Here is a 26,384-nt window from a genome sequence, read left to right as displayed (position 1 = left end):
CCCTGTGTCCCAGCCCCGTTCAGGCCAGCACAGGGGCCATGTCCCTCTGTCTCCCTCACTGCTGGCTCTCTCATTCTTGCCCATGCATCTTCTGCTTCTTTGCGCCAGCAACCTGACTTTCGATTAGCAGCAGTTAATATTGGCACAGTTGTATCTGACCTTATGGCCTATGGCTCTGGCCAAGGATTCTGCAGTACTGATTTCTTTTTTTTCTTTATTTATATATATTGCTAAGCAAGGAAAAATTTAAATTATTCCTCTGACCTTTGTCTCTTCTCTTTGGATACTTCACTTGCCCAAAGAACAGAGTCACCCTTTCTCTACCACTAATTTGGTCACCTGCAGAATGATCTGGCTTGGTGCAGAGTCTGCCTGGCTAAAGCACAGGGGCTGGCAGCGAAGTACTTCACCTTAGGAGTGACTTTCAGAACTGTTCCCAAGCAGGCGGCATCAGCCACAATTCCCTTTCAGTATTTAACTACTACTCTGAAGGCAGCTCACATGCTACGGGGATTCTGTGCTTTTTCTGTAGGCAGAGGTGAATTTCCTCTGGTGAATAAATCCTATGCTTAAAAGCTATTGTTCTCAAAAATATTCACCAAAGCTGATTCCGTAAATTTCCACTATATCATAATCAAGAACTCACTGGACAATAATTAATTAGCCATTTGCAGCTGAGCTGGAGGCATTCATCATCTTTCCAAAAGCATGCCTATCACCATCTGTAACATCCACTCAGGATTTTGGCTCTTGAGTGAGACAAAACATTTAACACTTTGGCTGCTAAAAGTTAGTAGATTTGCTACAGAACCATGAAATGTGAATTCTGTCATGCTGCTCCTGTGAGAGTACAGCCCCAGCATTTCCCACTGTGGTACAATTCCTCATCAAAAAGCCTGGCGGGAATCCAATGAAATCTGTGCCCGTTCAACTGCAAGAGTGCTAATTCAGCTCTCTTCTCTGTCTAATTAGAGGAAATCAGCCCATTCTACTCATTAGGCTTCTTCTATCTTCTCCTGCAATATATATATGGTTTTATTTCTTTCTAGTTCTTTGGAAATAATTTTGGTGCAGTAGTAGTTTAGTAATTGCGTACTTGTGAAAAAAACCTAAGGCTAGATTACACCTAAGAAAGAAAACAAATGCTCTTCCTCCTTGGATTTACTGAGGATCATAGAATTAACTAGGTTGGAAAAGACCTTTAAGATCAAGTCCAACTGTTTACTGAGGAACCAATTAGAAACTCTCCGACCAGCAGAATCCTTGGATATGAGGAATCTCATCAAGGAGGAGAAAGGAAGACGGACAGCTCTGGTTCAGTTAGACCCCTCTCCCTAGGCGTGCTGAGAGGAGGGCTCAGGCACCTCTGAGCCTTCCAGCTCGCTGTGCCACCTCACATCACAACCCTCCACATCACTACATGTGCTACAGGCAGAACCCTGGAGCTGACGGTTCAGAAATAGAGCTTTCCGGAGCATAGCCCCTCCTCTGCAGGTAGAACTCTCTTGCTTGTTCCTGGGTGTGAATCTGGCTGTACCAAAGCCCAAGGGGCCTGGCTTGGCCTCCGAGCAGCACCAGCAAGCGCTCTGCCCTTGGTGTGTGCCTGGACCCTGGGTCATCTGCAAATCTTAGCATTGGCAATTTTATATTTACTTCATGATTATCTGTAAAAATGCTGAATAATAACACTAATTCACTAAAACACCCACTTTTTGGTCACTCATTAACAAGCATTTGTCATCGTCTAAGGGTATGACAGTTCTTAAAGCACTTACACCTCTTTATCAATGTTGCACAGTGCTAGTTTTCCTAAGGAATCAAAGCTTAAGCCATCACTCTATGTATGTCATCTCTCCAAACGTTTTTGATTTGCTGACCGATTTTACAGATATTTTATAGCGCTAGAGACCTGAAACGTTGTAATCCTACCATTTCACGAAAATCAGTAATAAAAATGAATAAGGTTTTTAAGAAACCTTACAAAGTAGAACATGGTTTGGGGGTGAATTCTTTAACCACCAGAGAAATCCCACAAGGATCAGACTCAAGACAACAATTTCACAGGCAGGCTGGTCTCACTGGCTGATCAACTGGAGTGTTGAGCAGTGCTAAGCAAGCAGTTAACACATGGAGATTGAGATAACTACACAGGTACTTTGTACATAAAGAACAAAACCATAATGTAAACCCACCAACAATTCAGATCAGCCAACCAGAGGTTCTCTCAGCCAAATCCATGTGTTTGTGTATTCCCTCTCTATTGCTACTCCCCTCACATGAGACATCATTGACTTGAACTGAACAGAAGTTCTCAATATATTTTTCCTTTTTTTCCCCCCTCATTTTTCCCATAAGCCTTGGGGTATTAGACAAATGTATCATCTGTTAAGTGAATATTTTCCTTTTCTTTCAAGAAATGGAGATGAAACCCACTCAGGAGAAAAAAAAAAAGAAAAAAGTACTTTAGTCTTAACCTAAAAAGTGACAAAAGAACAATGGAACACTCATGATTTTATTTATTTTGAAAAAGGAAAGTAAAAAGAACAACAAAAAATACCCAAGATTTGTTTTTATTCAGGTGCTACTGCGCAGATCCTCTCAAGACACAAGTGAATATTCACTTTTTCACATGATGAAAACAGCCTTCACTGCAATGTATCAGTAGCAGCCTGGTATATCTTGAACAGATGTAATGTTATTGATAGCAAATTTCTCCTCCCAAATTAGGTGCTCCTATAAATAGTTACCTACATTCAAATAGGAATGTGTCTCATCTCTGAAAAGAATTCACAAACTCCAATGGCCAGTTCAGACAATTCGATAGGTTTCTATTTCCCTCAAGTAAACAATTTCGCATCAGCTTGTGAATGTTATTATCTGTCGTTAAACTTTCCAGACACTGACCAGGTTGTTGCATTTTTAATAGCTCACCTATGAGTTTTCTCATTAAACATTTTTGATGCGGTGTTAGCTTTGATATCAGCTTGAGAAAGATTTTTGCCTGTTTGCATATCAGTGAGCTGAAAGTTACCTAGCAATATTTTATACTGACCAAAGTTATAAAAAAGGCCTTACAGAGCTAGACTTACTGCTGTTATAACCCAGGTATCTGAGAAAAATATATTAAGTACATGAAGGATGCAAAGATAGGAGAATCTGAAGTGCATATAGCCTCAAAATGCTCTGCAGTAGGAAACGGTGGGTAACCATGTAGAGAAGCAGGTGTCCTTCCTGTCCCACCCTCCAACTGAGATGATGCTTCCAGTTAAGTGTGAGAGTTCACACCCTTCCAGAAGAAAGTCTAGAGCTGGTTTGTGTTGGTACCTATGACAACTTTGGCCAAGAGCCAACTGCAGCCTCTCTTCAAGCTTTCCATACTTGCCAGTTTCCCCTTCTGCTCAATATTCCTTCATTATTTCCAGATCTGGTCTAGAGGTTCATCTTCCAGGATGTAGATCAGACAGTGGCTTGTTCTGAGTTTTTGTTGGTTATTCAGCGGTTACTGAACTTTAAAAATGTCCTTAAAACCAAGGCCAAAACTTGACAGAAATGCTTCCTATTTCCCTAATTAGCTATATATGCACGTACCTGGAGAGATGTGGGCAATGTTCAGCTCTCAGAGCTGGCTCCAGGCTATTTTAACTTTATCTTAGCAAACTGTTGCGCTCCAATACGTCTTGATAGTAGAAAGAGAGAAGCAGCTAAAAGCTGAAGCTTTAGCTTCATTAGATTAAAATCTAGTGATTTTAATTAAAAGTCTGTCACCATCTGAATTACTGTTACTTTAGGAATTCTAGGAATACTGTTACTTTAGGAATATAAATTTTGTGGATGTGAATGATTGGTTGAAACATCATGGGTGACATGTTAGAAAGGATCTTACTTGCATGGATGGTAACCTGGAGGTCAGCACTGTGGACTGTTGAAGGTGATAGATAGGGTAAGAATAATGCAACTTTCAATCACAGCTGGAAAATTAACATTTCCAGGTTCATGGCAGAGGGTGGCGCCACTTGGCCACCTCCATTGTTCAGGTTCATACTAAGACTAGGCTGGGCCATTCCGCTCTCCGGGTCTTCTTTCTGAGAAGGTCTGTGTGTTTCTGTGCGGCCACACTTGCTTGTCTCTGGTTTAATGGCTGAAGTCTCTGTTCCCGCAGGTCAAAATTGTTTTTCAGATGTTTAGAAAATGTTTCAGTAGTGTATTCCCATGTGGGGAAAGGGAAAAAGAATACATCTTTGGTAGTCTGATGTTTTAAAGAGGAAGTTGGGGCTGTTCAGCTTGGAGAAGAGAAGCTGCGTGGAGACCTCAAGAGCAGCTTCCAGTGTCTGAAGGGGGCTGGAGAGGGACTCTTCATTGGGGACTGTAGCAATAGGGCAATGGGTCATGGGTTTAAACTGAAACAGGAGAAGTTCAGGTTAGATATAAGGAAGAAGCTCTTCCCTGTGAGGGTGCTGAGGCGCTGGCACAGGGTGCCCAGAGAAGCTGTGGCTGCCCCATCCCTGGCAGTGTTCAAGGCCAGGTTGGACACAGGGGCTTGGAGCAACCTGCTCTAGTGGAAGGTGTCCCTGCCCGTGGCAGGGGGCTGGAACTGGATGAGCTTTAAGGTCCCTTCCAACACAAACCAGTCTGGGATTCTGCAATTCTGCAAATCACATTGAAGCATAAATTCTTATACTAAAGAAGCCTGGCAGTTGTGATCTTAGCCAAAGTGCCTGGAACAGGTCTGGTTTGCGCTGTGCCGTTTGGGCCACTGGGGAAAAAGAAATTCAGAGACTGCTTCCGTTTCAAAGAGGAGCTGTAAAGATGCCAAATACTTTCATAATTATCTGCTGTTTAGCTATGGAGGCAAGAGATGTGCTGTCTCTGCCTCTGAAGCCCATGGCCTTCCCCATGGCAGTTCCATGGTTCCTCACCCAAGCGTTCCCTTCCTGGGGCCCACACTTGCTCTGTCTCACCTCTGAGCTCACTCTCCTACAGACACAATGAAACCTCAGCACAATGAAACCCAGAGAAAGCTTCATGCTCCATGTGTACACCACAACCATGTTTGTTTGAAACACCTAAACCCATTTATTATTACTTCCAGGCTAAGAAAACTGTGTTTAGGAAAAATAAAGCAATCTTGACCTCCCACAGCTGGTCCTGTCCAGTGGATCTGATCAACTGGTCTGACAGCCACACGCACACATGCTGCAGTGTTACTCCACAACTTCAGCTTAATGTGAATCATGAGATCATTTCTAGATACTCAGAAAGTGATAGATACTCTCAGTCTTCAGAAAAGAGCCTCTTTTCAATAAGTATTAAATTACTGTCCGTTCTCTATTCTATAAACAGCACCAGGCCTTGCTAAGCCCTCAAATTCACCCCAATGCTTAGGACCTTCATGAAGACTCTCCTGTGTAAAACGGTGCCAAGGCCTGTACTGCATCAAGCATCTTCAACCTGATCTAGTTACAGGCAGGTTGGACCAGATAAGCTTTGAAGGTCCCTTCCAACCCAAGCTATTCTATGATTCTTTCCCGAGGCAGTACCTCCACATGTAACTCCAGGTGTGCCTCACCACTTCATGCTACTCCCTAAATATCTGTCTCAAATCACATCATACACATGGGCAAATTCTCTTCTTTGCTTTTGTGCTTCACAAAAAAGACAGCTGTATTTGGATGGTGGTTGAAGTGACTCCCGTACATGCTGTGTACAAAGCAATAAAGCATCTTGAGCAAATTATTTTTTCATAGTGTCATCATATGCAGTAAGCAGCAATACAGGACCCAGTCCTAGGTTCCAGTAGAGAAAAGGGGAATCCCCAGTTCCCAAAACATTAGACCTATTTGATTTCTAAGGAGGGAAGTCACAGATTCTGCACTTACCCTAGTGTTTAGCAGGGTTTCTGTCACAGGCTGAGCAGGTAGTCCTGCCCTGTGTAGCTAAGGAGGACTTATGCTAAGCAGCAGAAGGGGAATGGGTGGAAGGAACGTTGTACTGCTCCTCCAGACTAACCTGATCAGATTCTTTCTCAGGATCATGTTGAATATAAAACTTTGTCTGGGTTTACCAATATATTTACTTCATTGCCACCTCCTGGCTCCATTCTCCTGTCAGGCAGTTGCAGAGAGCGATAAGGTCCCCCCTGAGCCTTCTCTTCTCCAGACTAAACCCCCCCAGGTCCCTCAGCCGTTCCTCATCACACTTGTGCTCCAGGCCCTGCACCAGCCCCGGTGCCCTTCTCTGGCCCCGCTCCAGCACCTCAATGTCTCTCTTGTAGTGAGGGGCCCAGCACTGACACAGGATTCGAGGTGCAGCCTCACCAGTGCCCAGTGCAGGGGGACAGTCACTGCCCTGGCCCTGCTGCCACGCTGGTGCTGGTACAGGCCAGGATGCTGGTGGCTTCCTGGCTGCCTGGGCACAAGCTGCTCATGTTCAGCTCCATCAATCAGCACCTCCAGGTCCTTTCCCGTGAGCAGTTTCCAGCCTCTTCCCCAAGCCTGGAGCGTTGCAGGGGGTTGTTTCGGCCCAAGTGCAGGACCCGGCACTTTGCCTTGTTGAACCTCATCCCATTGGCCACAGCCCATTGACCCAGCTTGTCCAGATACTTGTGGACCCCTGTGGCAGCTGAAGGAATCAGAATGGGATTTTTCATCTGTGTCCAGCTCTCCTGTTCATTGTGGCTTTATTAAGTGTTTTAGGAGGTAAGGGCTGGGTCTGCTCAGAGAACCACTGATTTCAGAATCCCTCTAGTAATCAGCCAAGATCTGAAAGCACATCTGTCCCTTCTGCCCTCAGCTCTCCAAGTTCTCCACGTGAAGTCAGAAACTAGCATATATAACTGCATGACTACCTATAGGTTTCATAAAAATATCCATCAGCTGCTTCCATCTGGGATTTTTCTTTTCTTCCCATGACCACTCTCCCCTCCCTCTAGCCACCCCCTGCTAAGCCAGCAGCTCCTGCAGAAGAAAAGGGTTAGCTCTGGCAATCATGTCTCTTTAACAGCACTTAAAAGACATGGCAAAAATGCTCAGAAAAATATGGAAGAAGTGTTTACAGTAGCTGCATATCGTAAGAGAGATTTATAGGCCTATTAAAAATTATTAGGCTTTACTTCTTCAGTGACAAAGGTGCTTTCACAAACTGCTCTTGAAAACTCTATATCCAGAGTCTGCAGGATGTTGGTTTTCACATTTCCTTCACCATTAACCTTTTTGTTTTGTTGTTTAAAAGCAGCAATTCCCTAACTCTCTAGCAATTCAGTTTAAAAATATGTTACCCTGGAAACACTTTCAAATGGACAGCATGACTACAGGGACTGTTGTTAGCAATGCTGGGAAGCATTCCCAAGTGCCTGGATAACTGAAGTGTACATGTCAGATGCAAGTACGCAACTGGGCACTGGTCACTGATTCCAGTTTCAATTCCTGATTCACTTGGATTGGACTCAGGAATCTTATTCACAATAGGAAAATCCTTACCCCTGAATATGGCAAGTAGGGAGGAGGAAAACTCAAACATCCTTTTGACATTTGCTCAAACACCAGCTCTCACCCTTCCACCCTCTGACCCATCAAGAAACAGAAGGGGCAGTACCTTCCTTTCCTACTCATGATGGCCAGGATTCCTCCATTTAGCAACCAGGTATCAGTTTCTAATGGCTATAAGGAGAAGTCTGAGGTCTCTCTGCTGACCGCAGGATCATAATCTTTGATTTTGCTTCAGTTGATTGAACTGATAAAATCATTTGCAGACATACTTTGCACTAGAATTCGAGACAAGGGAATCGTGGTTACTCTAACACGAGCCATAAATGATACAGCTGGACAAAGAGAGTTCAATTCGGGAGTATTTTAATAATTTAATTTCAGTCTGCTCAAGTGAAAAAGAGGAAAAAGATCAAAATTTTCAAAATTTTGAGCTGAACTGACAGACTGAAAGCACCCTACTCAAAAGTTTCATTTGCATTTGTGTAGGAAAAAATTGCATCAAAATCTGGTCAGCATAGAAAAACCTTTGAAATGGGCCTTCTTCTATTGACAAAGGCAGTCCTTTGTGTGACACAGGCATTTTGAACAACAGACAAAATGACATTATTAAAAAAAAAAAAATCTAGCTAGAATCTGTTACTTGCTCCCATAAATGATAACAAACTACAATACAGTTGCCAAAAGAAAGACTGTTTCTATTTCTAAGGAGGATACAAAACCTCTGATTTTGCTGTCTGGGCATTTGCAAAGATTTCTGTCCATCACATCCCTCAAGTTTTCAGTGCTGGGTGGACACTCTAGGTTACAGACAGCAGTTACAGTCAAATAGTGTTAATAAATTAGACACAAGGCTATACAGAAGCAGTCATCACAATTTACATGGTAACACAGGTAAGATCTCAGTGGTAAATCACAGTGAGAAAAAATGTTTATTTGGGTTAATCCTAGTTAAGCCACATAGAATTTTCAATATATCCCAGTGGTCTTTTTTACAAACAATGTGAATGTGACCTGAATACAAAAAGGCTGATTTCAAACCCAGCTGAGCCCATTCACAAGGAGAGGTAACAAAATTCCAAGCCAGCAGGCAAGAGACAAACCAATTTGACGTTTTCCTTCACACTTTTGTCTCCATGATATCTGCCCCCACTGTGCAACCCAACCGCTAAGAATATTTAGCAACACCAGCAAGCTGTCACTGACCAGGAAAGTAATTAAAACCCAGCACTATCCCAGCATCATATGCTGCTTGCTACTGGCTAAACCAGGGAATATGCTGCAAAAAGAAATGCTGCACTACTCCAAAGCAGTGGAGGTGGTAAGCAGAATGACAATGACTTTCAACATGCTTTGCTGTTAAAAACTGGGTGGGACCAATTCCTTTGCTTTTATGGAGCTGAAAACCACCCAAAACTGAATGAAGTGGGGCATCATTCTTTACTCAGCATTCATTGTTTCCAGTGCTAATCCACTGGAAGAAAACTGTCATCCTGAGATGACCTAATGTGCATCCATCTTCATGAGGAGTTCCGTTTTTCCTCTAAGTGCAAAGGAAAATAAACATCTGTAGAAAGGCTCTCCTTGAGCAGGGAATATGAGAACAAATTCTTTTCCCCCATACTAGCTATCTTGGAATGGTTTAACACCAATGAAGGAAGTGAGATGACTTGTAGGAATAATGATTTTTATGGGTATAAACACTATGCAAACAGGACTTAATCCCAGTGTGCATTTAATTAACGCTGGTAAGTACACTGAGGAGACAGGGAGCTTTCCCTCTGTGGATGTGAATTAGGAACTGTCCAGGAAAAAGAAAATAAGGGAAAACTAACCACAACAACCATACAAGCAGTAACACAATCTGCAGACAAAGACAGCACAAAAGCATGGAATAAAAAACTAAAAAGTACTTACTATTCCACCCCATCATGGTCAATATGTAGGACACCAATTAAGTATTTCAGATGGGTCCACAAAAGAAGTTCGTGCTTACATGGCTTCGGGCTACTACTGAAGTAAGTTAAATAACAGAAGTTGATTTAAAAACTCCCAACAATCAAAGCCAAGGCCTGATGTGATGAGCTCTTGCAGATGGCACACAGCAACCCTCACCACCCAGCACCTGGATAACATGACTACCAATGCGCAAGTCTGGAGCAGAATCTGTGCAAGTCTTGAGAAAAGTCTGTGCAAGCCTACAAGGAAGGGACAAGAGTACATTGAGAAGATACACACAGCCTTCTATTTCTTTAAGCACCGTGTGGTTTTTTGCACCTCATTTTTATCCTAAACAATCCTTTTTTACCTATTCCCATCTGAGGTAAGTGTTCATAATCTAATCCAGGATTGGGTGGGTAGCTTTCTCTCCCCTGCACCACCCTCTCCCCCTGTCTCTATTTCTGTATTTTCCCTGATTTCTCTCACATTAATTACAACAGCAACTAAAGACATGAAGGGGAAATGTGTCAAACATCTTATAGATTTTCCTTTTTCTTCCTGAAAACATATTTTTTGCAGAATATAATATCAGATTAATACAGATATGGTATCCCTCATAAGATACAACAGGTAATTAGATCACAGACACCTCCAACAGCAGTACATTATTTTTACACTGTCTGCAACTAGTAGTTAAGAACAGCAGATAAGCTATTTCTATTCTACTCTAATGAGACTGTGGCTTTATCTGAGCCTAGAGGTATCCTCTTTCCCTGCAAGCCTCATACAACTCAAGACCTGACAGATACATGCCTTAGAAACTTTTCATAATTCCAGTAATGAAAAATAGTCACTCTAAGGGCAGCCAAGTGGGATTTGCAATGCCAGCATTTTAAAGTAATGTCTGAATGTGCTAAAAGCTTTGTCTCTTATCCATACCCTGAGTAGCTGAACAACCAGCAAATAGATAAATTTTCTTAAGTAATCCAGCTTCCAACCAGATGTCACCAGTGCACTGCTACTTTACTAGATCCAGTTTCAGTTTTCATAACCAAAATCTTTGCACTCTAAGATGGCTTCCCACTCCCAGACTTCTGTATCTGGACACTGTGCTGAGCCATAAAGGATATTCATGGCTATATCCAAAGCTCAGCTCAAACACTGGGTCAGTCCAGTGCAGAAACAGGAGCAGAAAAGCAAGCATGGCAAGAGGCCTGCTAACCCCACTCACAAGTGTTCAAACTTGGTCACTCCACTCCTCCCAGGTTACCTGATCCTCCTCTGACCTCTTGTATGCCACCTTGCCACGTTTGGTTTTGATTTTTTTCCAGGAGCTTATTGATCGTTCATGCAGCCTCCTGCCACTCTTGCTTGGCATCAGGATAAACCACTCGAGCTTGGAGATACAGATCCTTGAAAAACAACTTCTGCCCTGGACCCTTCTTCTCGCCAGGGTTGTATCCCATAGGACTCTTTCAAGCAGGTCCCTGAACAGGCCAAAGTCTGCTTTCCTGAAGTCCAAGGTTGCAATCCTGCTGTTTGCCTTTGTCCGTTGTGTCTGGATCCTGAACTGGACCAACTCACAGTCACTGCAGCCAAGGCTGCCCACCACCTTCACATCCCCAATCAGTTCTTCTGTCTGTAGATACCAGGTCCAGCAAAGCATCTCCTTCTATTGGTTCCTCATTCAACTGTGGCCAGGGTCTGCAAATGTGAATGAAAATGCTTTTCCAGTTGTCTGAAGAAGACTTCATCTGCTGCTTCTTTCTGACGAGGCAGTGTGTACCAGACAACCACCATGGTGTCACTCCATGTTGATCTGCCCCTGACCCATAAGCCCTCTGCTGGCTCATCATCTCTCCCTGGCAGAGTTCCAGGGTCTCCAGCTGCTCTCCCACAGAGAGGGCAGCTCCCCTCCTCTCCTTCCTGGCCCGTCTTTCTTCCCCTAGATTCTGTGTACATCCTTTGCAGCAAAAATTACACAACTAGGTTAATAACACCACCACCAAAACATCTGCCTAAAGTGAGAGGGAAAGCTAAAATAGTGGAATTTGGTAAATTGTAATCCAGACAAATTTTTTGAAGTGTTAAAAGAATTATCTAACGCTTCAGTTGGCTAATGACTGATGCAGCCTCACACTAACCTTGACAGGTGGCTTTGGGAATACCATGGAAGTTACAGCTGCCGAACCTGTTACTGGAGCACATTGTAAATAAAGCTAGCTGAGTAACGTTGAAAGAAAAAGTGAAGTTCACCCCTCAAGTGTCTGAATAGGGCCTTTCTTTTATTATCGTTATTGCCACAAAAGCAAACAAGTGTTCAGCATGGAATCGCATACCAGGAATGCTGAGCATGTAGTCCATGCAGACTTGTAAATATTCACGGTTTGCAAAGGATAATGGGGGAAAAGGGGCTCACAAAGGGACTGCCCCTATTACTTACTAATTACTCATTTCACTTCTTTCCTCCTGCAGTACACAAGCAATTGTAGCAGTTTGGTCATGCCCCCCTGAGCTCCTAAGTGCACCACACTCATTAGCTCACTTTATGCTCAAGGAAAGCTCCCCACTTCCACATGTATTCAGGTGACCCCTATGCTCTCTCCTAATGAGCTGTGTAGAAAATCAGACATTTATCCTAATTAAAGGACAAGGAAAAGCATGTAAGCATGTCCCATGTCTTAATTATAGATACCATTTTGCAGCTATCACCCCATTTCAAATTGTGTGAACACTCACAGAGAAAATTCACAGGTTCTGTAAATGTTTTTTTTAATCTGATCTTCTAAGCAGGGTCAAACTCTGAAAGACAAAGAGAGGAACCCAAAAGCTGTCCTGCTTTTCTCAGCCAGTGACTTGTAATAAAGGCAGTAAAAAAGCGGTAACGAGATGAAATGTCACTTCTGAGAGGAGCTTTTGCCAGTTTATGTTCTGCTGGAAGTGCTTTTTTAGACCATTTTGGTATCAGAGAACTGACATTTTCTAAAGAAAAAGAACACTTTATCAGCATTTTTTTTTAGCCAGTTCTTTCTCTAGCATTGAAGAAAATAATCACAGGCTATAAAAGCAGGCCCAGAGAAGAAACCTCATCTCCCATTGCGGGTTACTATGCATAGGCCAGCAGACATCACACAGACCTTTGCAAGCAGCTGCATTGCCTACTGGTATTTCCCTCAGAAGAGGTTATTATTCATGCCCTAACCAGACCAAGAAGCTTCCCTCTGAAAATGATAAATTATTTTTCATGAAGTTTCATTTCGTGCCCTTGAAAGAGCACAGCAGTAAATACCTCGCATGCAGATACCAAGTGTGGAACAGCGATGCTGTTGTGGTTCATGCGGAGCTGCTCTGCTCTACCTCATGAGCAGTTTTAAACAATTCCAAAATTGAATTCCAAATGATCAAATTACCGAAGTCAGTTTTTGGGGGTACATATGAGCCATAGACACATACCAGGAATGCATTGAATAGGGAGAACTGGGATCCCACACCATGAATTTTTTCTTGCCTGGCTCAGCCCCCGGGCAGGTCACTGTGCAGCTGCTCAAGCCCAGGGGACAGCAGACCTCTGGGCCACTCTGGGCAGCAATGGCAACTTAAAGCCTTCATGAAACCACGGCTGGAAAATATAATGGAAGAGACCTCAATGTTGAGACAGGGGGAAATGGGGAAGTGACATGGGCCATGGGCTTCAGGAGTTTCTGGCTGCACAGAGCAGGACTAATGGCTGCTGGGAAGACCTGCTGTGCTGCTCTTGCCCAGCAGGCTCATGTCTGGCAACACCCAGGCATAATCATTCACAGAAAAGAGAAAATCACACTTCTGCTGAACTGAAAACTTTCCAGAGCACTGTAACGTTACTCTTATTGATTTATCTATATAAAGTAATGCCAGGATTTTGTCATTAATATTTGATTGGTATTTTTAAACCCTTACAAGAATTGCACAGACCATGAAAAGGTATTACAGTAAAGCACCACAGGCAGAACAGCATTATCCTAAACCACAGGGGATGATGGTTGGTACCATCTTCTACATCTTCAGGCTCTCACAAGATGTGATGGCACCACTTCATTGCCAGGACTTCACTTCTCAGCACACATGGATTTAAAAATGAGATTAAATAAAAAAAATAAAAGTGACAGAAAAAAAACCCCAAAATCTAAAATTACAGACATTCATACAATAAAAAGTAGTATAGGTGTATCATTAGTCAAAGTAAATTCAACATAGAATGCACTGAGGATTGACGCATTTTAGCAGGACTTAACACAGTGAAAGTCTGGAGAGTATCGCAGCCCAAAAAGCTTGGTAGCAACCTATCTGCACTAATGACCTGGCGGCAAATTCAAGCTGCCAGCAAAACTGCCCAAAGAGTTAGCAAATGAACCTGGACATCTTTGGTGGGGAAGCATCTCCCATAGTCTGATATCTGACACCTGGACCACCATCCCAGAGCATTATGTTTGATAGAGCAGGTGTTCAAAGTTTTAGCTCTGTTATTAAAAGCATGTATAAATACACCGGTTTTTGCTTATAGAACCAGAATAAGCTTTGTATTAGCTTTAGACAGAGATGGTAGTGCTACCTAGACTCGAAGTAGCCTGAGTCATCCCAACATGTGATCCAACATTATCAAGTTTAGAACTTCAGTTGACTGAAGTTTTCCATCCTGGGTATCTGCTGCAGTCTTTGCTTTCTGAAAATTTTCAGGTATGAGTTTTGGAAACACCTGAAGTGAATTTAGGAAAGAAATACATGATCTATGGTAAAAGTGCTCGCAGCATTTCTATTGAGATGTTCTAGTCCAGTATACCTGAGATCTCTAGCAGGTACTTGAATTTTGGCTACAAGGGATATCCTGATCTCTGGGCAGTTGCTTTCTCAGTGAACTTCTCCTGGATTTGGCTAAATTCTAAGCCCCTCTGTGAATGTCAGCTTTTACCTTCACAGCATTCAAAATACATGGAAACCAGGAAGATTCACACTTACTGCATTTTCTAAATCAGTAGCTTGAGCAATAATTTATGAAAAGCTAATACAGAAACAAAACACTATATCAAAAATTGAGTTATCACCAGGGATTGGAGCAGGACTAAGGGAATTTAAGACCAACTAATTGAGCCCCAAGTAGATCACCCTGCAAGTACTCCTGAAGTATGCAACAGACCCTGCCCCCTGAATAATGAACAAGGGTTGGCAGATATACTGGAAGCTCTTGCCAAGTTTATAAATTCTCATGTCTCACAGAGGTTACAAAGCACACAGCTCCCAGATGACAAGCTGCAGACCCTGAGGTGAGATAAAATTTCCCATTAAAAAGTAGCTGTGGTAGTTCAAGTCATTTCTCAGATTCACGGCCAATCTCTGTCTCCCCCTGGACGTTCACAGTGTGTGCAATGTCAATGGGAACTGAGTTTTAAGCTACGTAAACCCATCACATTACTGTCTGTTATCATAAAGCCTGAGTCTGCTATTATATCCACAGTAAAAATAAGAATAAACTCCTTTGAAGTCAATGGAATCGAAACTCTAACCACTAAGAACAGAATTAGGTTCTCCACTCTAGGCACCCTACCATGTGTGCAGAAGTGAAGAACTGATATCATTGTATGTGTCAAAAAAAAAAAAAAAAAAAAGCCAGCTTTAAGTATTATGCTGCCAAGAAAGGCATGTTAACAAAGTAATGGAAGACCTTTCTATAAAATTCTATTCAGCAGAGAAAGGAAGGAAGAAAAGACAGACACATTTGTAGTGCTACGATTCTTCCTGGCCAGGAAAATGCAAACTGAAGCAGGAGAGATTTTTTGTAGTTCATATGAAAGACAGCATCATCCAGCAAAGACTTTTCCTGGTAGGACAGCAGTGGAAGTGTCTTTCAACAATTCTGATCAAGAAGTGGTTTAATTAGCATTCAAGATGGCCATGATTATAAATTAGATGAATAATTTTGGGTTTGTCAGGACTTGGATAATATCTAACTACAACACATCTGTCTCAGTGCACTCTTTATTATTGAGTAAAGGACAGATAGAACAGCACAAAACTTCTCTACACAGCCTTTATGCTCAGATAACAGCAATTTCATGTAAATTATGGCATATATTACAAAAGCAAACACTGTGCCTCTTTTCATTATCACTCACTATACACATGTAGCATCCTAAAAAGCTTTACGGAGAAGGTTGTTAAGCAAGATTCAGCAAGTTAAAGAGTAAACTACACGATCTGAGATTATAAAGAACTGAGGACTGAGCTTCTCATTGTGCATCTTATGGCAGTTCTGCAGAAGCAGCAGCAAGATTTAGAGTCAGTCTACTTGTAAGTAATGGACGGAGAAAGAGGTTGAGGGAGTGACAGAGTGATGCAAAGACATCAAACTGTTCGGTGAATTCTTTCCCTGCTTTCTTTGGGATTAAGGCTCCCTGTCTGTCCAGGTTGATGAATAGCAGAGTGCAGAGCATCTTCTCTATTGCTGCTGCATTCTAGATTTCTACCATTTTAGATTTCAGCATTTTGACTTGTTTCTTTCCCTACAGCCTTATAGGTTTGCCTCAGAGAAAGACCATTTCCAAAGCATTCTAGGTGATGTTCTGTTTTAAATAATTTTGCTGCTAATGAATACCATTTCACTTTAATGTACGCTGAAGTACCCTAATATTGCATATGCTCATTGCTTTATTGTTTATAGAGGAAACCCCAAATTAATGATCAACATATCTGATTTAACAGACCAGATGTTTGGAGCAGAAGGCTGAAAAATAGGAGATATGAAGCAAGAAAAAAAAACCCTCAAGGTAGTTCTGAAACTATTATATCTGCTGTGCATTTGTGCAATAGGAACTATTGCACATCTCCCAGTGTACAGTAATTGTTACCGTAAACTACTGGACTGGAAAATTGCTATTGAAAACATGTAATCAACCTTCTGACCTCTATAAATCCAGAGATGTGAGATGCAATTCTACTTTCTCAGCTCATGTACGACTGGTCAGTCTAGACTTCAGCCTCAGAAAATGGAGGTGAACAAATTGCAGACAACTGTTCAGAATTTCATCATCCCATACATGTGGCATAAACTCTTTCTGGATTCTATTTTGAAAGTTTATAGACCATGCAATGACATGAGAACTGCAGATTCCAATAATTCCCCATTAACCCAGAAGTATTGAATACAGAGAGATATTTAACAGATTCTTACATTAAAAAAAACAAAAAAAAAAAAAAAGAAAAAGAAAATTATCAGAGTTTGGGCTTTTGATTCATCTACTCGATACAATTCGATCTACATTGCTTCTGTTTACTGATAGGTTGTGATGCTGTGTTGTGTAACCACTATTAAAGCACCTACCAGGTTGAATTGCTGCTTTGTTTTCCCCTTTGTATATGCACTCTGGCAGGGGATTCTTTTCCATCCAAGGTTAAATCACAAAAGGTAATTCAGTATTTGGAATAAATAGGAAAAGAACTAATAACACACATACTTTACTGATCCGTAAGATACTGTCCCATAGCAATAGATCTAAACACTTGCCATTAAACACTTGACATTCTTCTTCAGCATACTTCAATTGATAAAATCCTTGAACTGATTGACTGTAATTTGATGTTTGAATACATTTGTGCAATAATTAAATCTACCTTTATCATTTTTGAAGATCATCAGGTTAAAATTCCTTTTTTCATGCCAAAGTTCTACAATTGACTTGAGACATGATTCCTAGTTGGGCTTCTGAATTGCCTTCTTTTAAGCAAGAAGGCAATTAAAACTGATGGAAAATATTGATTAAAAAGTATAGTGGTTTGGGTTTTACTTTTTCTTGGAGTCTCCCAATGCCATCAGTAGATATTGAACCTGACCCTAGCAGAGGAACTGCCCTACCGAGGTGAGCACACTCATCTCATGCAAGACCTTTGCCCTTCTCAAGCACCAGCTGCTCCAGGAGGTAATGGCTGAGGCAGCGTTTCCAGCACAGCAAGCTGGCTTCTTGAGATGTCCTGAGGTTCTGGAAAAATGTTATGGACCCACAGGCAGACAAAGAAAAGAAGAACCAGATTGTCTCAGGAGTTTCACCTGACTCTCAAATCTGTAGCAAACTATATTTTGCTCCAGCTCCTTATAGCTCTTGCTATTAATTTAGCAATAGTCAGAGCATCAGATCAATAGCTCTTGGCAGCATTTTACTACCAATTTAAAGAGAAGCTGCTAGAAGATAGCTGTTTGTAGAGTATGAATTTCTGGTTCCAACATTTATCTCTAGGCAGACCCACTCTGAGAAGTTTTAACCTTTATCCAGATCGTCTTAATTCTAAAATGATTGTCTTGAAAATATTGCACTTGGTGCAAATCTGTGACAGGAACTAACTTTTGGTGAAGATTCTTGGCAAAGGTCTCTTTCATTTGACCTAAGGCTATTTTACTACTATCAAAACCTATTATCTCAAACGACCATAACTTGCTGAGCTGAAAAAGCCTTTGTATCTAAAGATAGAGCTGTGCTCAGTGTGACAGGTCTCTGGGGCAGTAGAGGAAGAATGACAATATCCGATAAAGATCAGTGCTTTAAGATAGAGTTCATTCAGTAACTCGGCATTAAAGGGTGTTCCCAACTCAGTGCGTCGAGTAAAAAACTTGTTCCCTGCCTTCTGATCCCAGCTCCCACCAAGGTATTTAGCTTCCTGATTTTTTTAATAGCATAACTTCCTGGCCAGATGACTGCTGCTCATTAAGCTCATCAACATCTCTGCTAAGCAGGTAGGACATTACTGCCCAGTCACAGCGCTGGACAGCTAACAGCTGTGAGGTTTGTAGGTGTGCATTTCTTTTCATGCATGCATCGTAACATGTCTCCATGTTTGCTTAATTTACAGGAAAAATGGCTCTCCAACCATGCCACAAACAGATGTGACTGGACCAGACAGGATTTGTTCAGATGCTGCTCACGTTTTCTTCCAAACTCTACAGATCATAACTTCAAAATGTGTATAAAGGATTTATGTCCATGTATGAAGTTATCAGAACTTACTTATGAATAGTTGCATAATAAAATAAAAATGTTCTGGACTTCTGCTACTTTATTTAAGGGGAAGTTGTGAATTAAAACTATGAATTTTAATTGCTTTTGAGAATGTGAGGTGCATGTAAAATGAAGATGGAAAGAATCCCACCAACTCTGTTAGTTTTGGACAAGGATATCAGAACTAGGAAACATCCCAAAAGTCAGTTTACTCTTCTAACAGGGTTTATACAACTTTATCCTTACATCAATGCAACCTCTTAATGGGGGAATACAGAAGGTGATATAACAAAATTCAATCCTTTTGTGCTATCAAGGTGATTACAGTGGCTAATATATTCCACATCTCAGATAGTCCACAAGCAGGATGAACATGTAAGCACTACATTGCTGCATCATGCCGTGGTTCTCAGAGGGGCACACTAAAAGAGGGTCCATGAGTTCTACCAATACATAAGGGCCATAAACCTGACAGCCTGCGCCTGGGTCCATAAGAGGATTTCTGTGCATTTACTACCTCCCTGACATAGCCAATCACAGGCTAATCACTGGCCAGCATGCTCTCAAACTCCAAGGAAACACCCGTGACGCAGCTTACAGACAGTAAGAGTTCTCCAGTAAAATTAGATCGTGTTATCTGTTAAAAAAAACCAAAAAAAACCTTATCTGCTGGTTTACTTGAGCAACATAGTAAGACCAGGAAGGCTTCCTGCACTGAATTAAGCTGATATAGAGGTGAATGGGCAAATGAGCCTTGGCAATAAAAGCATCCTCTCATGTTGTCAGTTGAACTTCACTATACTGCTGCATCATTGGTCACAATTACCTTTTTTAATTCCTAGGATGTTACTAGTCCTTTCAGCAGTAATTCATCTTGCCATTTTGGCCGTAAAGCTAGGTTTAAGCATGCCTTTTACAGATGAATGGTTACATGAATTTATTTTCCTTAAAGCGGACAGCAGTGCTTTATATCCTATCATCTCCTCTGCCATGGACCATGTTAGCGAGTATGCTGACCAGCAACTCAGGACACTAAGTCTGCATTTAGCTCATAATGTCTGCAGATTGCTGCAATAAACTTGTAGAATGATAGGGGATGAAGTATGTCATGTCTCACTAGCCATCAGCTTGTAGCATACATACATAACTTCAAACAAAGCATATACTTTAGTCAGGAATGATTAGGAAGCACTAACAGGAATTAAGTCAGCGCACATAAGAGCACCTATATCATCTCAAATTAAGCGTTCTATTTAGTACAGATAAAACATCAAGCAATTTTCTGGGTTGAAATCTGGCTGGATGGCCAAGCCCAAACAGTGGTGGCATCACATTTAGTTGGTGATTGGTCACTAGTGGTGTCCCTCAGGGCTCAGTGTTAGGGCCAGTGTTTATACCTTCATTGATGTTCTGGATGAGGGGATCGAGGGCACCCTCAGTAAATCTGCAGATGATACCAAGTTGGGTGGGAGTGTTGATCTGCTGAAGGATAGGGCATCTTTGCAGAGGGATCTGGGCAGCATTTTCAAACAAAATCTGTAACATCACTACCCATTAAGGTGTTTTGACTGATGATGTTGGGCTTACATAAGAGTAAAGGAGGGCACCCCAGCGTGGCCCATATCATACATAAAAACAAACGAACAAACAAGCAAACAGTATGCTGGTTGTTATCTAAGAAGAGTAGATCCCACAAACCAGTAGATGTTGCAACCAGTGCGATTTCCGCAATCCAAAGGGTGCTGCCAAAGAATATTTGAAGTAATGTAAAATTGTACTTACTGAAGTGAGGAGAAAAAGAAAGGAGAAAACAAAAGGATATAAAACCCAAATCCACTGCACACAAGTAAATGTGCTACATGTTGATAAGCAAGACTAAGATTTCAAGCTAGTTTCTCCAGAAAAGAGCTTAGAAAATATCTGCCAAGAACTGCTGCTTGTCTACAAGACAAATGTAGTTTTGCTTAAAAGATGTCTTTTCCCTATCTTGAATTTTAGTTTTATTTCTGCTTCTCAATAGTTCAAATTAATTTTTATAAAATACCTGTTTGGATACCAGCAAAAAACCGATTTTGTGACTGGCAGCTTTTTAAAACCAGGAGTAGTTGACTGCCACAAACTCACTGTAACAGGACAAAAAAATTACTTTCTTTTCTATTTTCAACATCATCTTCTCTATAGCGTAATGCTTAATAAGAAGTCTGGGTACATGCAGTTCATTGTGGATCTGCACTGGTAAAAGTCGTATCAGTATTGTGAGGGCTATTTTAATATACAATTGATGTAGTGAATGTAAGGCTTAGAAGAAAGTTCTTTTGAATTGAGGGCAAGAAGACAACTGAAGTCATAGACACACTTAATGCACATGCTGCAGACTGTAAACATTTCTGTCCTCAATAACATGTAGCAATTTAGTTTAAAGCAAGCTTCTCAGGTATGTGATCTTAATCATGTTTTCTTACAGCATGAAGATTAGCTGTTTGCTGAGGTCTCTGGAAAGCAGGATGTAAGAATGTCACAGTATGGACTAGAGCTGAATTCCACCGATGATAATCTGTGGGTTTAATTATGCTTGTCTCTTCTTAAATGAACTTTGTAGGTTTTCCATCGTATTGTAATAATTTTCTATAAATTATAATTATAATTTAATAAGCCTTGTGCCATAGCAGCAGTGCATAAAGTGCCATGCAAAATGCTGTGGTTCCAACTACACCCCTGGGTTTTCATTCATGGCATTTACAACTCGAGATTTTACATTTAGATGAAGGGTAAGAAAACATATTCCCTCTGCTTGCCTTTTTTTTTTTTTAAGTAATCTTGAAAAGACCCATTCCAGGCATTCCAGACCCATTTGCTGTTTGCTCCTGGCTGCAGTAGAACATTGGTTCAGGCTGGAAGCCAGCTGTGAACACCAGCCTGGTGTTCGGCGCCGGCCCTTGGGCATGCAGAAGGGACCATCACGTTCTAAGTCCTGCCTGAGGTTTGAATCCTCTCCCTTCAGCAGCAGGGATGAGAACTGACGCAATGACCCATGAGAGCCGTGCACCAGCTACACAGAAAACAATTCACAATTATTCTTGTAATAAAAGCCTCTCCTAGAGCTCACCATATGATGTGCCCAGCCCATACACAAAATGAGCACTCAACATCCATGACCAAACACTCTTGACCCATGGTTTTGTTCTCAAGTATGTTGCTGTTCCTAAGGAACCCTGTTACACATTTTGCATAGATTATTACAATTTCAGTGGCAGTTTTTAACTCATTTACTCTTCAATCCAGTTTAACATCACTGTGGCAATTCAGAAGGACTAAAATTGACCCACAGATTTTACTCTCATTACTTTGGATGGAAATGAACGCCAGTGTTCAGTCTCACAGAACTTTGGTTTCTGTGAGACTTCCCACATTCAAGTTTTCTTTGGAAGTAAAAATGTTACTACAGTTTACCTACTTTGCAGGCAAAGCTAAGGATTGATCATGAAAGTCACCATGTATAGTGTTTTTCAAAAAAAATGATTCTGACTTTTTGCAGATGTTGCACATGTTTAAATACATGCTTCTTGTCTTTACATTTAAACCTTATCTGCAATTTTAAAATGACACTGCAATTTGCTTTTCCCAGATGTATCATTCTTAATCCTAACAGCTACCCAGCTTTTTTACATTTCTATTATCACAATTTAAAGTTCAGAAGACTTCTGATTGTTCCAAATTACATATTCAAATTAGCCTTTTATGAGCTCAAATTAACACACCATAGACATTTTATTTAATTTGGTTCCTGAAATGTCACCAAAGTAATTTGCTTTTAATACATTAATTAGCACAAATTCACAAATTATTAAGATAGAAGAAACTGCTTTATGTGAACATTCCTCTCCAAACACACCCAAAGTCACTCACAGCCCAGTGCCGTGTTCTGCATTCACAAGCCATGCTTCCGCAGGTTTTTTAACATTTGCTGATGCTGTGACACTTGTTTGCTGTCTCACAAGAACTAAGAAATTCAAAAAGGCCTTGGGGATTCTCTGTCTAGGGGAGATAATGCCTCACATCCAGGTGTTTGGGGGGGTTTAGTGGCTTTTTTTTTTTTAATGTTTTATTCATATTAAGAAGGTTGAAAAGATTAAAGAGGTAGCTAATTTCTTTTGTGAAATTGTCTTATTTTAATTAAAATGTTTAATGTTGGAATTTTGTTTTCTCCCATTATAGGTTCACCTGCCATGGGAAGAACCATACATTTTTTCCTACCTTCTCCGCACTCCTCTCTTGCACTGAGAGAGCACCTGAAAGATCTTCAGTGCAGAAGGAGAACTCAAGGGGCTGCAAACCCCCCACCCTGGTAGTTAAAAAATGGTACTTGCAAGACTGGAAACATCTGCCTGTCTGCTTTTTAAAGTTCCTTTATTTCATATGTTGTTACTGGAAATCTGCAGTCTCTCAGAACCTGCCCAAGAACCCGGCTCTGGTACTACTCTAACACATCTTTGTACTTCCCCAAGTCTGTCAAACACAGGACCACCAGGTCACTAACTCTTGGATCTAACCCTTCACAGCTGCAAATAGGGCTCTGGAGAGCTGATACCTCCGCTTGCGGTGTGGCTTTCTGTGGAGCAGCAGCTCTTGGTGGGGACGCCCATCCAGCCCCTTTGGTCTTGGCTTAAACGTGCTGCCCTCAATTCAATAATTCTTCAACAGCTCCTTCCAGAGGTTCTGCTCATAACATGACACTTCTCCGATAGATATTTCTCCAACATTAACTTGCACACGAATAACACACTCCCAAAAAGTTCCTCATTTATAGTATGAAAAGAAGTATGCACAACTTCAGTAACCTTGTGTACCTGAAAAAGACATCTTAGTTCAAGGAAAAATTTTCAAGTGCTCAAATATCTTGAGTTTCAGGGCAGGATAAGAAACACAAGCAAACTGCAGCCAATATTCCGATTTCTGTTAGTGGTGGATCCTAACAAAAAGCATGATGTGCTCGGTGCTGGGAGTGAGGGACAGCGTGGAATACACTGCCTGCAGCCAGAGCGATACCCGTGTCAGCTGGTGCTCCTCAAGTACAAAAGCAGAAAGGTACCTTTTATAAAAATGACTCAAGTGGAAATGTACACTTCCCTGCCCACTGCAGGACTACATCCAGGCTTCCGCGAGTCACTGCCTTTTTGGAGCGTGTTGTTTTCTGAAAAATCTCACTCATGGGACCAATTCCCAGTCCCAAGATGACCTGCCTTGGTTTCCACCACACCTCCTTTGCAGGCGGTGTTGGGGTAACTTTTACAAGACTGAATTATTCGAGTTTTGAGAAGGGAAAAAAATAAATAAAATAGAAATACATCAAGCAGAGATACTACCACAGTGGAAACTGAATGTAGTGTCTGAATTTATCTCATTCACTGTTTAAAAATGGGGTTTGTGTCTTTCTTGATCTACAGAGTCTATGTTACAAAGTAGATGAAATGTAAGGTTAGAAACAGCACAGAAAACTGTTCAGAAGGAACAGTTTTCTATCAGATACAAAGCCACTGGGTTCAAATCCATCTTCGGAATCTATCTTTCGACAGTTTCAGGCTGGAATTATTTGAACTGCCACAAAATTCTCTTCAGCCCCTCTGCAGACTTGTTCTCTGCTCACTCGTGAGGAGTCCCTAAAATAGTCCAGAAGGATGAAAGGTGCAGGATCCTAAAGAATAAACCATTTTCTCACCATTGGAAAGAAAGCCCTTTGCAGGACAGCAACAGAACAGGCCGTAAATATATGCCATTACAACATACACCATTTCCACTATAGAAACAGATTTTCATTCATCAGTATTACCAGATTTCCATAAAATCTAGAAAGGAAAACCTAGCTCAAAATGAATCTGCCTGAAGAGCCTCCCTTAAACTTTTCTTAGGAACTTGGCATCAAACGTTTTTATTAACTCATTATTCCCAAACTCAAGAGCAATTAAGAATTGGAACTACTCTGACAGGCATTAAGAATAGAATAGACTGTTTCAGCTGGAAAGGACCTGCAAGGATCATCTGGTCCAACTGCCTGACCACTTCAGGGCTGACCCAGTTAAAGCCTGTCATTAAGGGCACTGTCCAAATGCATTGTGCCCTCAAGCACTCATGCACATGGATACACAGCAGCACTGACAATATAGCACGTACAGTAAAAATATACTATACATATTCCTACAATATTGCTTTTTTGAAGTCAGCTGAACAACAATAAGCCTTTTCAACCTTGACTTTCAACAGATAGGTAATAGCAGTTAATCTGCAGTAGCAAAGCTGACACTGATTATATAATGATACATATCTGATGGTCATTTTATTTCTTATTATAGTCCATGTTTAAAATTAAATTTTCCCCTAGAAACTAAATTAGTTTAAGATCTTTCTCCTTGGCCTACTTTTGGATCTGGTATTGCTATGAAATATGATGCCATTCCCATTCAAACACATTCAGCAGGAGCCACCCGCACATTCTCCCTAGGACCAAGAGAGGCTGGGGAAGGAGCCTGTAACTCCTTACTCCTGATCCTGAGCCCCAGCCTTGCAGTGCTAATGTTTCCTGGGCTGGGACATGAAAATCCCTGCTTTATTCAACCACACATACTCACAGGCAACGTTTGACTTTGAATCCAGATAAAAATTCAGAGATCTCAAACTTCACTGACTTTGTGGTGTTCATATCTTCACATATTTACTAAATATATGATGCTCTACATTACAACAACACAAGAACAAAATGCTCAAAACATCAATTCCTTTCATTTGTAATACATTTGCTGAGTGACAGAGACTGTAGCTGCTGCTTCCATATCTCATATAGTGGCATAGAGGGGATCTGCAAGGGGGAAAAGTTAACCTACCTATGGTACTTTAAACTAATAAAGGATCAGTCTTCCCCTAGATGCATGAAAGCTGCACCCTGAATTCTAATACAGAGCAAAATATTTGCCAGGTACCACAAGGCCCATCTGAAGCTCTCAAAGGGAAACTCACCTTCAGTGAGAGCCCTAAGAAAACCAGGATCTCCACTGCACATGATGTTATTAGTTTGCTCTTCCCATACTTAAATGTTTATCAAGTGAACTTTGCTTGTTGCTTACTATAACAGCATATAATCAACTTGATTTACAATAAACCACTTTCTATCTTAATTCCCCAAACTTGGCAAAATCCCAGCACTGGGTAGAACTCTCCTCCTCCATGCGCTGGATTCAAGCTAGACTAATGCAGTGGTGCCTGATTTGTACCAGCAGACAGCTCTGAGCATGCTGAAAAGTTGCATCAGTTGATCTAAAGACACTGTCAAATCACAAGAAGCAGCTTCTGCAAACTTCTACATGTCCTTTGTTCAAGCGAGGTTTAGATGAGCCTAATCCACTGGAATCAGCAATTTCTGTGTGATTTCTCCTACAAACGATACAGCACCATATCACAAATTCATAGCTATGTGGTTCAGTGAGGAGGGGTGGAAAAGAAAACGATGGAGCTTTGGGAAGCACAATGCAGTTCTCAGAAAAGCAGATGCAGTGTAGCTCTTTCAGCACAAGAGACCTCTGTGAGAGCTGGAGAATCCACCTCTGTTTGCTTCAGAGCTGAACAGTGAGTCTGTCCCTTCCACTGATTAAACAAAAAAGGAGGGGCAGAGAGTGTGTCCTTAATAGCCTGTATATGAAACACACTTATCCTCATCAGTTTGATTTCATATCATTGATTTTGGTTTATAAAAGGTGATTTTTTCCATTCTCATCATGTGTCCTCTTCAGTCACAGATTTAATTAAGATCAGGAAAATGAAAAGGCACTGAGAATTACTCAGATTTCTGAGACAGCACCTGTAACTATTATTCATTCAGGACTAGCCAGCAAAGATCATGCATATAACATATTCCGAGGCCAGGGTATACATACCATATGGTAATTTCTGATTGATG

At 41.3% G+C, this 26,384-nt stretch overlaps 1 long non-coding RNA gene across 3 annotated transcripts in view; it reads right to left on the bottom strand.

Moving 5' to 3' along the window:
- The window catches only part of LOC115601283, a 136,857-nt gene that overhangs the window by 9,402 nt on the left and 101,071 nt on the right, over positions 1 to 26,384 (bottom strand). For 2 of the 3 annotated variants that reach the window (XR_003989293.1, XR_003989294.1), the window contains one exon: positions 25,134 to 26,071. The exons of the other annotated variant lie outside the window; for it this stretch is intronic. This is a non-coding gene — a long non-coding RNA (uncharacterized LOC115601283). Of the gene's footprint in view, positions 1 to 25,133; positions 26,072 to 26,384 lie in introns of those variants that run through there. 3 annotated transcript variants of the gene reach the window in all.

The sequence above is a fragment of the Strigops habroptila genome, chromosome Z (genome assembly GCF_004027225.2).
Source record: "Strigops habroptila isolate Jane chromosome Z, bStrHab1.2.pri, whole genome shotgun sequence".
Lineage (NCBI taxonomy): Eukaryota > Metazoa > Chordata > Aves > Psittaciformes > Psittacidae > Strigops > Strigops habroptila.
This window is presented reverse-complemented; position numbering and strand designations above follow the sequence as displayed.